At 37.2% G+C, this 14,517-nt stretch overlaps 1 protein-coding gene across 3 annotated transcripts in view; it reads left to right on the plus strand.

Annotated features, from left to right (window-relative positions):
• The first annotated feature begins 1,920 nt into the window (after positions 1-1,920).
• The window catches only part of LOC121419889, a 44,114-nt gene continuing 31,517 nt past the window's right edge, over positions 1,921-14,517 (plus strand). For all 3 annotated transcript variants that reach the window (XM_041614358.1, XM_041614360.1, XM_041614359.1), the window contains exon 1: positions 1,921-2,461. The gene's annotated coding sequence lies outside the window, so the exon portion shown is untranslated. The remainder of the gene's footprint in view (positions 2,462-14,517) is intronic.

Raw genomic sequence — 14,517 nt, forward strand, 5'->3', positions numbered from 1 at the left:
CTCCCTGAACACGTGGAATTCCATTATTTTAACATTTTGTGCTTCAGGCAAGGAGGTCCTAAATTATTGTCAAATTCGTAAAAATTGAAATGTTGTATAATTCAAACAATAAAAAACGAAAGAAATAGTGAGTGAATGACATCATCGACTCTCTCATTTGGATGTAACTGGCTCGTTCATATTTTGTTAAAAAATTTGTTAAAAATAAACGAAACTTTGAAATGTCATAACTTTCTTATATATTTTACATCCGATTTTGATGAAATTTTCAGCATTGTTCTTGTCTGATTTTTCTCTATTGATTCAAATAAATATTTTTCTGAGGTGGACTTGACCTTTAAGGATTTCATGAAATGCAATTATATCTCATCAATCGACTAATTCGAACGTAAGCACGGACAGGAATTTTTTTATATGCAGACCTTAAAATGGGGCAATCACTTTAAGTAGTCATAAAAAAAGCATATGTCACTACATAAAACAATAATAACTCAAAGTGCGATGAAATATATTTGGTGCAAATTGACTTGAAAACAGGACGTTTAAATAGCACAACATGATTATATATCTCGTTAAGCAGACAATGCGAGTACCGGGAATAATTAAAAATAAATAGGCCCTGAGAAAATTTTGTTTCATAAAGTTATGAAAAAAAATTCTTATGTAATAAAACCCCGGGGGGCACTTACATTGACGAGTGGATACCATGCGCGACCCAAAAAACACGTAAAAAGGATGTATTTTTCACGATAGGGCACGTTACGTACGTAACGTGATAAGGGTGTCAAAAACACACAAATAATGAAAAAAGGGTATCTATTTCGCTAGGAAAATTACGTGTTTAGGGTCGAATTTGCGGGGATGATAAAACAAAATTGAAATGTTTTACAAAGGATGTCCTTTTTGCCCCAACACTTCGTGTTTAGAGCTTTGCGCGAGGTGTAGACGGTGGGTCGTACTAAACCAAATAAAGTAAAGCCGACGACCGAAGGACCCGTAACAATAAACATTCCTGTACTTGTTTAGGGGTTCATTTCTGGGAATATTTGCAAAGAGTATCGTTTTGTTTCCAATACTTGTTAAGGGTACGGTTTCACACGCCAATACTTGTTAAGGGGTGCATTTTCAGAATATGACAATTACGTGTTTAGGGTGCTTTTCGAGACCCATGGTCGCGCATGCATGGTATCCACTCGTGAATGGAAGTGGCCCCCGGGAATAAAACATAACATATACAATATAGTATAACATTATAATGTACAATAATTTCTTCTTTTCCACTACGTTTCTTTCTTCTCCCTCTTTTTCTCCCGTTTTTTTTGCCAGCCGATGGGGGGGGCACGTGCCCCCGCCGTAGTTACGCCACTGGGCAGTAGACCAGTTAAAAAAAAAAACGTCAAGTTGATAAAAGGCTCCGTAGAACCTGTTCAAGATTAGGCCTACAAAAAGTGTTTAGAATGACCCTTTAATATCTAAGTCGTCAAAACTATTCAGTTAATCACATGGGATGAATCATGAAAATCAGTGAAACATAGTTTCTCTTGTACTCATTACTGAATACTCCGACTTGATACGATTAATTTTCCCCCTCTCCATCAACTTTTAAGAAAAAGGGTGCATATTTTCATAAAAATATCATGTGTTATATCGACGGACGCCCGTGCGTACGAGCAGGAGGGAGCCATAGTCTCGTATTTATCATAATGGTTATCAGTTTCTTCCGTCTCATTCTACTCCTCGTCCCCACTATTCTTCTGTTGCTCCTCTTCCTTCTCCTTATTTTCTTCTTCGTTACATTCTTGTATATATCTTATTTATTGTCTATATATCTTATTTATTGGTAATACTAAATTCTGATTTTTTTTCTTCATTTTTAATATGTTAATAGCATAATTGTACCATTTTATTATCTTAATTCAGGACCCCACTGGAAATAAGCTTTCGAGCTTTCGTGGGTCATCCTGTGCAAGCCTGTTGTTTAAATGCTACTGTATAATATGTTATGGTGACTTGCCAAATAAAATCAATCAATCAATCAATCATCATCACCATCATCATCCATCATCATTATGAGCTATATCAACAAGTAGGCAGACATGACGTACATAGGCCTATTCGGAAGTTTCTGATAGCGAAGCGAGCTAATAAAAAAGACCTTTCTAATACAAATATATTTTTTTTCGACCAACATGAATTCCGAAGATAAAAAAGTGCCGGGATGCCTCTTCTTTCTTCTCCTTTTCTTTCCTCGTTTTTTGTTTTTGCCGTGTGTACCACATGTGCTTTTTAATTAGCCGTAACTTCAGTCTGCTTCAGATTGCGCAAATGAACCGCTTTACTATTTAGAGGTCGTTCGTAGACAAAAATTAGGCCGAACTTAGGCTTTAAACAAGTGAAATTCAGCAAGACTGTAGGAAGGATAGGTATGAATCAAAAGAACAAGTGAAGCTGTTATCTCTTGGTAAGAATTGATTGAACTTTATGATATCTTGTTTGCAATTCTGTTGAGTGTTGGATTGGAGCGAGTGCGCTTTCGCTCCCACGCCCACGCACGGTAGACCTCCGCTCCGGTACTGTTACCGTACCGGCCCGGTACCCTTCTACTCAGGCCCCCGAAGCTACCGCCATTTTGTTTAATCCATTAGAAGCTAAAATAAGCCCCCATTAATATTAATTTCGTACGATGCTCCCTCGTCAACTGTGGTTTTGTACGTGTATTAGACAATACGCACACCAGCGCAATGACAAAGGTCAACTTGGCAAATTTATTAATGTATTCATTTTGTTACGCGCTCGTGACGCGAAGGATTCAGCGAATCAAGCAAGCGCAAATCTGAGACGATACGTTGCGCTTTATAAAGTATCGATATCACAAGCGATATCACTTAAAAACAAAACAATGTTTGTATTGCGTCTTATAGGCCTATGCTAATTCTAAAAGGGAAGATGAAAAGAGTAGATCAAGTCGCGATTAGGTAAAAAGGTGGAGGTGGGGTGGGGGCAAATCATGGTTATTACAATGATGGTATTCATTTTCACTGGTTGAGTATGAATACTGAAAAATAACTTTCACCACTAAAAGAGTCATTTCTTGTTACAAATTTAATTTGGAGAAGTAAAAAAAAAATCTTCATGATCCCCGTGCCTGCTTTCTTCTGGCGTCCGTTTCATAATGAATTACACTGAGCTATTTAAACATCGCTATTATTGTGATAACCGTGGGAACCTTGATTATGATTGGTATTCGTAGTTACCATACTTGTAACTCATGATGAAACGGGCCCCAGTTTATCATGCTCAATATGTTTCCTGTCCCCTTTATTCTCCAGCATTTCTTACTCTGTTTTTTTTTCCATTTAATCATTTTCCCACTCATGTTCTTTTGTGCCGCCCTTCTCCTACATATGAAGAGCTCACTTTTAAAAGGGGTTAGGTCCATTTTTAATCAAATTTGATTTTTATGTCTTAATTGATTTTTAGTAGCTCTATAAGATGATACCATAGAAAAGTTGAAATTCCCATTAAAAAAGTGAACTAAAAAAAGAAAATTCACTTTTTTCAAAAGGGGTTAGGTCCATTCATAATTTTTCTGGAAAATAATATCTTAAATGAAGATAAGTAGATTTCTTTTATACCCAATTTTGAATTTCTAATGGTAGGGTATCATGAAAATTCATTTTCGCATAAGAATATTGCAATATGGGAGAATAAAAAAAATGATTTTCTTGGAGTGGCCCTAGCCTCTTTTGCAACTTAACTTTTCAAATATTTCCTTCTTATTTTCCCACTTGTTATCTGTCTCCGGGGGAGCGTTTCATGAAAGGACTTGTCGGACGTTTTATCCGACAAGTCCTATTTTATCCGACAGTTACCATAGTAACAGTGCCTCACAGCCAATCAGAATCAGAGAAAGATGTTAGATCTGACAACCTGTCGGACAAAAATGTTGATGAAACACTCCCCTGGTTTCCAAAAATCTCGTCTTATTTCTCTTCCACCCCTTTTGTTCCTACTTCCAACACCAGCTCTCTCACCACCCCCTCTAAATTATCTCTTCATAATTATGTGCCCCTCCATTTCTTTCATCTCTTTCCAACCCACTTCTCATCACTCTTTCCCTCTCTCGATCTCCGTCTCACTTTGAATTTTGCCAATTCCAAATCTCTTTCATTTTAGCTCGGTACAAATACTATATGAACACAAATGAAAGACATGAAGGAATTTTCTGGTTAGTGGTGAATTTTATTAATTATCCAGAAAAAAAATCACATTATCAGAGGATTAAGCTTTACCTTTTTCTTAAGCGTATGTTAATAGTTTGAACCAAAATAAATATGTTTTTGTATGCTGGGGGGGGGGCACAATTCCCCCTACTTTTTGAAGCACTGAAAAGTGCCTTTTTATGCAAGAAAATGCCCCCTCACGAACGTGTACTGTGTCCCTTTCACCTGATGAGAACCTGTTTTAGGTAATACCAATTAGTGCTCTTCCTTATATGCAATTTTTCACCCAAAAATGCCCCCCACGTGTTCTGTGCCCTTCCATCTGAGAGCCCGTTTCATGTAATACAAAGTGCCCCCTCGCCTTCTTGAAAGTGCCCTTTCTTGAATCACTGCCCCTTTTTACCCAAGAAGAGCGCTTCTAAAGAATTTGTTCTGTGCCCCTTTCACTTGAGAAGGATCTGTTTTATGGTCACCATGACGAGTGCCCTTTGAAACAAGAAAACAATATTTTCATTTCTATAATATACTTCTGAAGGAAATCCTGTGTGCATTAAGTTTAATAATTCATGTGAGTGGGGGTATATAAGCAGGTTCGTACAGATGGAGGGGGGGGGGGGGCTTGAAGGACTCTTGCCCATAGGCGGTGGAAGCGGTGGGATAGGGGGACCTGTCCCCCCTCCTAAATTTTTTGTTGAGAATCTTTTTTTTTTTGCTCGTCAATTTTTTTTCCTGCGTCCCCCCTAAATTAAGGTAGACCCCCCCTTAAAATTGTTGTGCCCCCCCTAAAATTGTGGTTGACCTTTTTTTTTGCTGGAAATTTTTGTGGTCCCTTCTAAGATTTAGGTGGATAAATTCAGGTGGACCCCCCTAAATTTTTTGCCTTCCGCCGCCAATGCTCTTGCCCCCCCCCCAAAAAAAAAAAATCACGACCAAGGGGAAAAAAAGAAAAAGGAAAGCAAAGGGTGAAATATATCATTTTGAATATTTTGTCGAAATCTATCACAAAATTGGATATTTGTTTTTAAAATGTCAAAATTTTGCTTGCTCGCAACTTTTTAAAAATTTCACATAAAACAGCATTTTCCCTGTGCCCCCCCCCCCCCACTTTCAAGCAACTTCAATCCGCTGCTCCTATTTGTATGTTTATAGCTTCTCTTTTTGCAACCAATTTTAATGAAAATCAATAAGAAATTTCATACGTCATGAATTTGGGTTGTGATAATATTTTTTTTTTTTTTAACCTTTTCCATCTTCATCACGTGGTTCCTAAGTCTTCAATGTTGAATAGTTGGATTTCTTGAATGAAAACATCTGTTACACCAGTCCTGCAGATTGAAAAAAATAGAGAAAGAAAATCAATTAAATTGTCATGATTTATAAAACAAATTTTTTAAGAAAAGTGAGACTATGCATAGGTATATATGTTTCAACACATACCATAGGAAATCTTTCTTCTAATTACCGGTATAAAGTTGTACTTCTATAAAGCATATCACTTAAACATGTTCTCTGCAGTTTACATACCACTCTCCATTCTAACTACATGTACTCCTCGAAAAAATGACAGAGATTTCTTGTAAATATGAATATATAAATTAACATATGTAAATTATATGAATAGTCAGAATTAAAGTTGATATGTTTTGTTGCACAGAATATTTTGATCTGTAATTAAAAACGACACTAACTATAATCTAGAAACAAAATTGAAATGGGTATTTCAAAGGCAGGTCTATTTGTTGCCAAAAAAATGTGAACAACCTCCATTATCAAAAATAATCACTAACAAACTCACTCACTCACTCATATAACTGCTGTAGTTTGTATTTCTCTCTGTGGTCCAGGCACTGTTCTATCAGGCCTACTTCACCAATTATTTATCATCATCAATCACCTCCATGGAAATTGTCAAATTGCATCATCCTATTAGACAAAATGTAAAACCAAAAAAAAATCGTAAATCTACAAATATGAAATATGAATATCACACTAAAGAATGAATAAAATGAATTTTAAAAAATATAACTCATGAAAAATAAATATTGCTTTGTTTATAAACAAATAGGAAATAAAAAGGCAATTTAATTACTAGTAGATCAAGGACATGTCCTAATTTTATAAATTTGCCCAAAGTACATAACTTTTGACATTGGTTCTATTTTAGACTCGAGAGCCTGTATATTTAAGTGTATGTTCCGTACAGATCCTACCTCTTTGTGGCTCAGGTTATTTTTATTTAATGTAAACATGGTTAACATTCAATGCATGTAATGTATCTGTAATTTTGAATGGGTTAGTTTAACTTTTATACCTGGATGAGAATCTGCAAAATGATGCATGCACTTATGATCATCATCTTGAACCATATAGGTAGACCTCTATACTGTTTTTCTTGTCCTTCAAACTCAACCTGTTTTTCTTTTTCTTCAAACTCGACCTGCTTTTCTTTTTCTTCAAACTCAACCTGTTTGTGAAAGAAAAGAGAGTACAATAATAAGTGATATTTTTCATGGCCGTATGTATAGGGGAGGGATTTGGGTAAGAGATGAAATGTGAAAACCTTCATCAAAAAAAGAATTGCATGACATCTTTCAATTTTATTTTAGAAAATGCACAAAACGGCCATAGGTAATATTGGTTACTTCTGGCCCTCGCTTTCTGAATTTTAGGTTTCTCTAAATTTTTTCAAATGTCTGCCCTCCCCCCAAAAGAAACATCTGCATCTTTTTATTTCCGAATCTTATTTCATTTGACTTTAACATAATTTCATCTCATGCACTAGGTCTAGATCTATTTGTAAGAAAGTATAGATCTAGTCCAAGACTCAGAGCTGTGCAACAGCATTCGCGTATCTAAATTACTCGTAGGTCTAGATCTAGATAGTAACGATGGACTCTCGATCTATCTAGACCTAGAAAGTAAAGCTTTGGTTCTAAACTGAGATCTAGGCCTATATGGATTTGATGTCTTTTATTCCTGGCTAAAAGTTTAAACTTCATTGCCATTATTGACCAAGATTAGATCTAGTCCTTGGTCCACTGACACTGACAGGCATACTCGTACATGTAAATGGAGTCGTTTAGGCCCAGACCTAGATCTAGGCCTAAATTACAGACCTAGATCATAAGCCCTGGGCCTGGGGTAAGTGTCGCGGGTTGGGAAAGTATAATTTAGATGACTCGATTTGAATTAGGTTGGCCTAGAATTAGAAAGCATCAATGAATAAAAGTGAAGTACCGTAGGCCTAGATCTTAAGTCTAAAATAATATTAATAGGCCTAGATCCTCTGTTAACCAAGTTAGGCCTATCTAGATCTAGGTCCTAGACCTAGCCTGTTGATAATAAGACAAACATGCATGCAGAGCAGCATATTATTTCGTATACAGGAATAACCGTCGTTTCTGGGGATTTATTCAACAATTTCTGACATTTTTTTTTACTATTCGTGAGTGAGCCAACACAGTTCAGCGGAACAACCAAAATAGAGAGACTGAAGCTTTTGGTCTAGGAGTCTAACTATAGACCCTATTTATAAATAACAATAAGTTAAAATGGGTGGGGGCTAAATGAAGAAGCCTGAAGTTATGCAAAATAAATTTGATATCTGAAACTGAAACTAAAGTGAGGATTGACACAATGACAGGCAATATATCTTCATCCACACTCCACTTCACAGTTTATTCCTGACTGGGTTTCGATCTACTGAAGATAGATGCAGATCTCCCTCTAGATCTAACGTTAGTGTACAAAAAGAAGCTTCATTCTTCTTGCTTTAATCAATCGTGGGTTGGTCCTTGTTAATTGGAGGTGAACCAAACCGGCCCGAAATTCTCTCGATGCCCAATCGGCTAGGAGCCCGTACAAAATACATGTGGTTAACACAGCGCAATAACCGCAACACTGCAAGCAACATACAGGCTGCACTGGGCGACGATGACAATCTAACTTCAATTTCAAAGACCAAATTCTGCTTTCCTTTAACAGAAGAATGATAGTAAACTCTCTAATTTGGTAGAGAAATAACCTAAGATCACAAAATAAAGTGTGAAATTTGTAAATAGTCCACTGAATTCATGTGGTTATATCAATTTATACGTACTCACCGGAGTGTTCGTAGGTCCATTTTTGTGTGGAAAGAAAAGTTTCAGAATGAATAAATTAGATGACGTAATGAGGTCAAATGAATAATTACTTCTGTAACACGATACCACTAGTATCGATGACAAAGAATCGGGGAAATCGCGTATTAATGACGCTCTTAGCCAATGACAAGGCCGGAATATGAATATATTTACGCTCATGAATGTCAATGGGGGCTTATTTTTGTCTTCAAATGATCGCGGTAGGCGGAGTCTAATCTCATTTGTTTTGTGCTGAACGCGCGCACAGCTTTCGGTCTAGTAATATATTATAAGGTCTTTGCTTCTACTGGCCCAGCGCCTTTGCACGGCTGTTTCAGAGTGAAAATAAGCTTAGCGCCCCCTCGCGGCCCAAGTGCGCATATGCATTTAACGTTGTTGTGCTGCGATCTCTTCAGGGGCGATGAAAAAATCTTTGGCGAATGTTGTGGCATCTGGCGCTGACACGACCAACTCTCTCTGTCTGTCCCCAACAGTTTATTTATTTCGCAAGAATTCCGTGGAGGAAACATTTTTTTCCATGTTTGAAGTCGTAAGTATGGCAATGGGATTATACGTTTTCTGTTTTTTTCCATTTTGTGATGTTGTTTGCGTTTGCATAATCCAATGTTAACTCGCAAATCTGGACCTAATTATGGAACTTTATAAAGTCCAAAATGTAAAAAGTCCGGTTTGTCAGCATTTCGTATTTATTTTAGTTTTGTTTTCATTGCACTTAAGATTCATCTGGCGCAATTTTTCGTGGGACCCAACATTAGAATTTACTTTAGGTTCATTTTTCGATACAGCACATTCTGTTTGTACAGGATGTGGGCGCCGCTACCTCGGGTGAAGCCGGGCAGGGCCGGGTCGCGGGCCGCGGGCCGCCTGGCTGTGTGGTCAAGCACCGCTCATGTACACAGCAGCTCAGCTGCGCTTCGTGAGCTGAGGCAGAGCTAACCCAGGGAACTCCCGTCCGCGTAGCGGGCGGGAGCCCAGGAGCTTACCGTGTAATTGACCATACGCAATGGTCTACAAGGGTAGATTATGGTCAAAATATCTAGCAAGATAAATTATGAAAACAGAAATTATGCACTTACCACGATTATATGGATGATGGTCTAACGAGTGGCAGTTTTTCAGACATCTGGGCACAGACTGGAACCTCAAAAAAACGAAAAGTTTTCTCCTACCCCCGTCTCGATCGGCCATTTTTGTTATGAATTGCCACTCGTTAGACCTTCATCCATATACCGTAATCGTGGTAAGTGCATAATTTCTGTTTTCATAATTTATCTTGCTAGATATTTTGACCATAATCTACCCTTGTCCCATGAGTATGGGTCAATACATGAGCTCCTGGGCGCCGGACCGCTACGCGGGCCGGCGCTCCCTGGGTTAAGGCAGAGCTAGCTGAGCCAGACTGCCTGAGTGAGACTGAGAGTGCATTTGCTGTACATGTAATGATTTGGCTGCGCCTAATGCTGCTGAGTGCTAACTTTGACTCGTAAAAAAGGGTATTTCACAGTCTTGGTCTAGACTCTTATTTTCACAATCATGACAACACTTGCAATATTTTTGGCCATTTGTTTTTTTTTTTGCATACAAATTTACAGTCAGTGTTACCCATATCTGTGATACTGCGGCTATATTGACTACACCGCACTAGTGACTAGATTCAAGGCCAGCAGTGCTACTGCTAGTTAGCCTGGAGGACTCAGTGATCATATTTTTTATGATTTTGATATTGCCATTTGATCAAATGACAATATTATCAAAATCATAAAAAATATCACTGAGTCCTCTAGGCTAAGTGGTAGTACTAGTAGGCCCTATAGATTCTAGATTTTTTAATTGATTTTTTTAGGGTGGGTTAGATTCTGCTTGAGGTTTGAGGTTTTTCCAGATACATGGGGGGGGGGTATTGCATTAAAAATATGCTGTACTGCATAGAGTCTATACGGCGGGTCCGGGGATTGGGATTGAAATGAAGGATTTTGTGTTTTTTTATTTCTTTAGATTTTTTAATTGATTTTTTTAGGGTTAGATTCTGCTTGAGGTTTTTTCAGATACATGGGGGGGGGTATTGCATTAAAAATATGCTGTACTTCATAGAGTCTATACGGTGGGTCCGGGGGATTGGGTCTGAAATGAAGGATTATGTGTTTTTTTATTTCTTTGTTTTCTCAATTTTTTAGTTTCAATGAATCAATCAATAACACACATTGCTACATTTATTCACAACAAACTATACACACATAGGTCAGGTAGGCCCTAAATTTTATTTTTCTATTGTATCAGACCAAATATACATTTATTATTATAGTTCATTCATACATGATAGTTTATCTCTGCACGTGCTTCTTTTGTGGCATTTCTTGTTTACTAAATTTCATCATAAGATGACTTTCATTTTTCAAAGATCCTTTTATCTTTAATATAACATGTCTTCTGTGTGCACGTTTTGTACAGGGAAGATTAGCATAAATTCTGTTCGTCTTTTTTTTATCATCATGATAGTTGTTCTCTGGTGAAACAGGTATTCAAAGAATTTCTTTTGTTGATTTGAGTGTTGATACGTCCTATTTAACTAATGTCACCAACATAATCTGAAAAATCTAATTTCTCACATGAAAATGACATTATTACCAATATATTTATAGGTTTTTTTTATTTTATGTATCCTTTCAACTACATGTAGTTCCCCTAGTCTCAAAAATTGAAGGAAAAAATATGTATGTTACATCAGAGGTTAAATCTAAATCATACCTATATTACATCAGATAAAATAAACATCTAAAACAACTGCCAGCTATTTTACTTTTTATATAAAAAATTAAATTATATCACACAATTTTCAGTAATAATCTACACATCTGTGACGTTACAAAATAGAATAATTTGAAATTTATGTCTCCAATATCCTGACTTCTACATTTAATCTTCTTCATTTGTCAGTTGCTTGGTGATGGAATGAGTCATTTTCTGAAGCAATGAGATGGAAGGAACCTTCATAGCATCCAACAAACAAGGATTTCTATGAGGCATTGTGTTTTCCACATTGCAGACCTCTGTATCACCAACTTAAATGAGCCTCCACCTGTCCACCATGATCTCCCCCAAACTTAATCCACACCTCTTCTTCAGGAATTGCCCCATCGTGAGTTGTGAGAAATCCATTCCTGTGGAAAGATGATGGAACATGAACATATGGGTAGGTTTTGATGATTTGCAACTTGCAAGATGATCTTCGGTTGCTGGAAAAATGGCAAAGTACATGGAAAATGAGTTTCAATCCTTCAAAGTGCACCGTCTTGGCAGTATCTAAGAAGAAATCGCCTCCTCTCAGGGACTATATTTTTTGTGGACAGGTGCTAGAAAAGACAACGTCCCATCCTTATCTGGGGGTTCAGCTGGACAATAAACTAACATGGAGGGAACAAGTGGATAAAACAGCTAACAAAGCCCACAAAACCCTTGGCTTTCTACGAAGAAATCTATGGTTCTGTCCAAGGGATGTCAAAGTCATAGCCTATAAATCGTTAGTCAGACCAGTATTAGAGTACGCCACTTGTGCATGGGATCCTTATAAAGCTGATCAAATCAGAACTCTTGAAGGGGTTCAACGAAAGGCAGCCCGTTTTTGCTGTGGTGATTATAGCCGTGAAAGTAGCGTCAGTGGAATGTTAAAAGACCTCCAACTCGATACGCTGGAAAGTAGAAGGGAAAAGAACAGACTGGCAATGATGTACAAAATCCAGAATAATAATGTTGATATAAACAAAGAGGAATACATTAACTTGATCTCGACAAGAGAGACAAGGAATAATAGTGGTACTCGCATAGAAGTGCCATTTGCCCGGACAGATACTTACAAAAACTCATTCTTTCCAAGAACAATCAGAGCTTGGAATGACTTGAATCCCGATATAAAAAACAAAACATCAGTAGAAAGTTTTAGAGCAACACTCTAACCCACACGTGAGCAGCACGCTGGCGATTTGCAGACTACTGCCCTGCCGGTGTAAACTTCAGAAGGTTCAGAAGGTTTTCTACCAATTAATAGCTTTAGCTATGAAAAAAAGGCTGGCCTCCCTCAACATTTTTAACGATATTTCTATTACTCTTTTTCGTTTGAGTCTTCTGGTAATGCAAAATTTGAGGCCACACTGGTGACAATTGGCACAGTTTTAAAAAAATAATACAATTATGCAAGTGCATATCAGATCAAAATTTGCTCAAAAACTTGTTTTAGTACAAATCCAATGCTTTATTCTGTCTCCAGGAAAGATTTATGATTGTATATATTATTCTCACTTTTGATGAATTTAATCATGTATCTGGTGGCAGTTTATAATATCTTTTGTCATTTAAAGGTGCAAATGAAATGATCATGAATAATCCTTTGTTGCAATGTCCTTGAGATGAATTTATTGATTTCACATTCTTTATGATCATTAAAACTATTCAAAATAAAGCAATATTCTGGTGCTAACTTTTCTTTCTGTTTCTGTTGTCTAACCACCTCCAGTCTGTGACTCTGCTATGGACCTAGTGAATCACTGTTGACTGTCCATGGTTCAAGTGAGGATTGGCAAACCTGGTCATTTCTTGATTACCTACAGAATGCAATTGCAACATATGCAAAATCTTATGCAGGAATGGGGCTATAGCAGTGATGGGACACTACCTTTGACTGTGAAGATCAGACGATGCAATTCCCGTTGGTCAGCCCCCCCCCCACCCCCAAGGAGCCATGCACTGCCAGAGATCTTGAGCCAGGTCTTCAGTGGTTATCCATTGATAAGAAGAACGGAGATAATAAAGACAGTGAGGTCAGTATGACATTAATTCTCAGTGAAAATTACCTATTCATCTGTCTGTACTGTGGACCAATTAAGGTGCCCATCATTCATCATGGCCAATGTCTTTGCTGCATCTTGTTATGTAAATCTCTTTGAATGACTATTAAACAAGAAGAAGCTTTCTTCACATGTATAAGCTCTAAAGCATATATACATAACAATTTTAATTTAATATTTTGATGGCCATTCATTAGAAGACACCCCCCCCCCCCCCCCCCGCAATTCAAATTTGGTGCTTTTAAATTCATCTGCCACTATACAGGTTGAAAGAAAATGCCCCCACTCACTTGCATGTACACACTGGTTCATGGCTCCCAAAATTTTCACCACAAAGAAAAGGGGATAAGAAAAGGAAAGTAAAAGGGTGAAACATATTACTTTCTGAATATTGTGTCAATTTCTATCACAGTTACTATTATTTTAAATGTAAAAATTAGTCAATATGGAAGAAAATGCTTGAAGATGAGAAATCAAAGTGATTTGGATATCATAAGGAAGGGGATATATATTTTTTTCCAACTATAAGTAGATCAACATCTATACTTGTAAACCATTCTTTAAAAAAAATTATGTTTTATCTATATTTCAAAGAAATAAACAAGTACCGTAAGTAACGGTGTATTAACCGCACCCGTGTATTAACCGCACCCCCAACTTTGGACTAAAAAAAAATAAAAATTCTCACATTTACATGCATATTTGAGGTACATGTACAAAGAAACAAAATCTAAGTTTTTAAGATTTCAAAGTATCCAAAGAGATTACCGGTATGCGGAAATATGCTGTTCTTGATCAATTCATCTACAAATGTTAGAAAGAAAGAACGGTCCCCGGCCGACAATATTGGCAACTTACACACTCACTCACCTCACAGTCACACACAGCACTGCCATTACATTGCAAACTACGATACAGTACCAGTCATGCCAGTACATCTTATCAAATTATGATCTGTGTCTTTCCCAGCGTAGGAGGAAGAAACATTCACATTTTTTGCATCACAATCTCACAATCACTTTCAGAAATTTGATGTCTTAGCATGAATTTTGGATACGGGATTACAGGAAGGTTCAAGAAACAAATAAATTGACATTCTTTCCAGTTGTTTTTTACGGCTTCGTGCCGTCTCTCTCGTGCGTGGTTTACATGGTATCTTATGAAAAGCAAACAGGAAGGAAAAAACAAGCTGGCGCGAAAAGGGACTTTGAATAGCGCCAGCTTAAGTCGCACTACAACCACATTACAACGCAATAATTAAGCTCACTCAACTCTCGCTCAGCAGTGACAAAATATTACAGAGTATGCTTGGCG

The sequence above is a fragment of the Lytechinus variegatus genome, chromosome 8, assembly GCF_018143015.1.
Source record: "Lytechinus variegatus isolate NC3 chromosome 8, Lvar_3.0, whole genome shotgun sequence".
Taxonomy (NCBI): Eukaryota; Metazoa; Echinodermata; class Echinoidea; order Temnopleuroida; family Toxopneustidae; genus Lytechinus; species Lytechinus variegatus.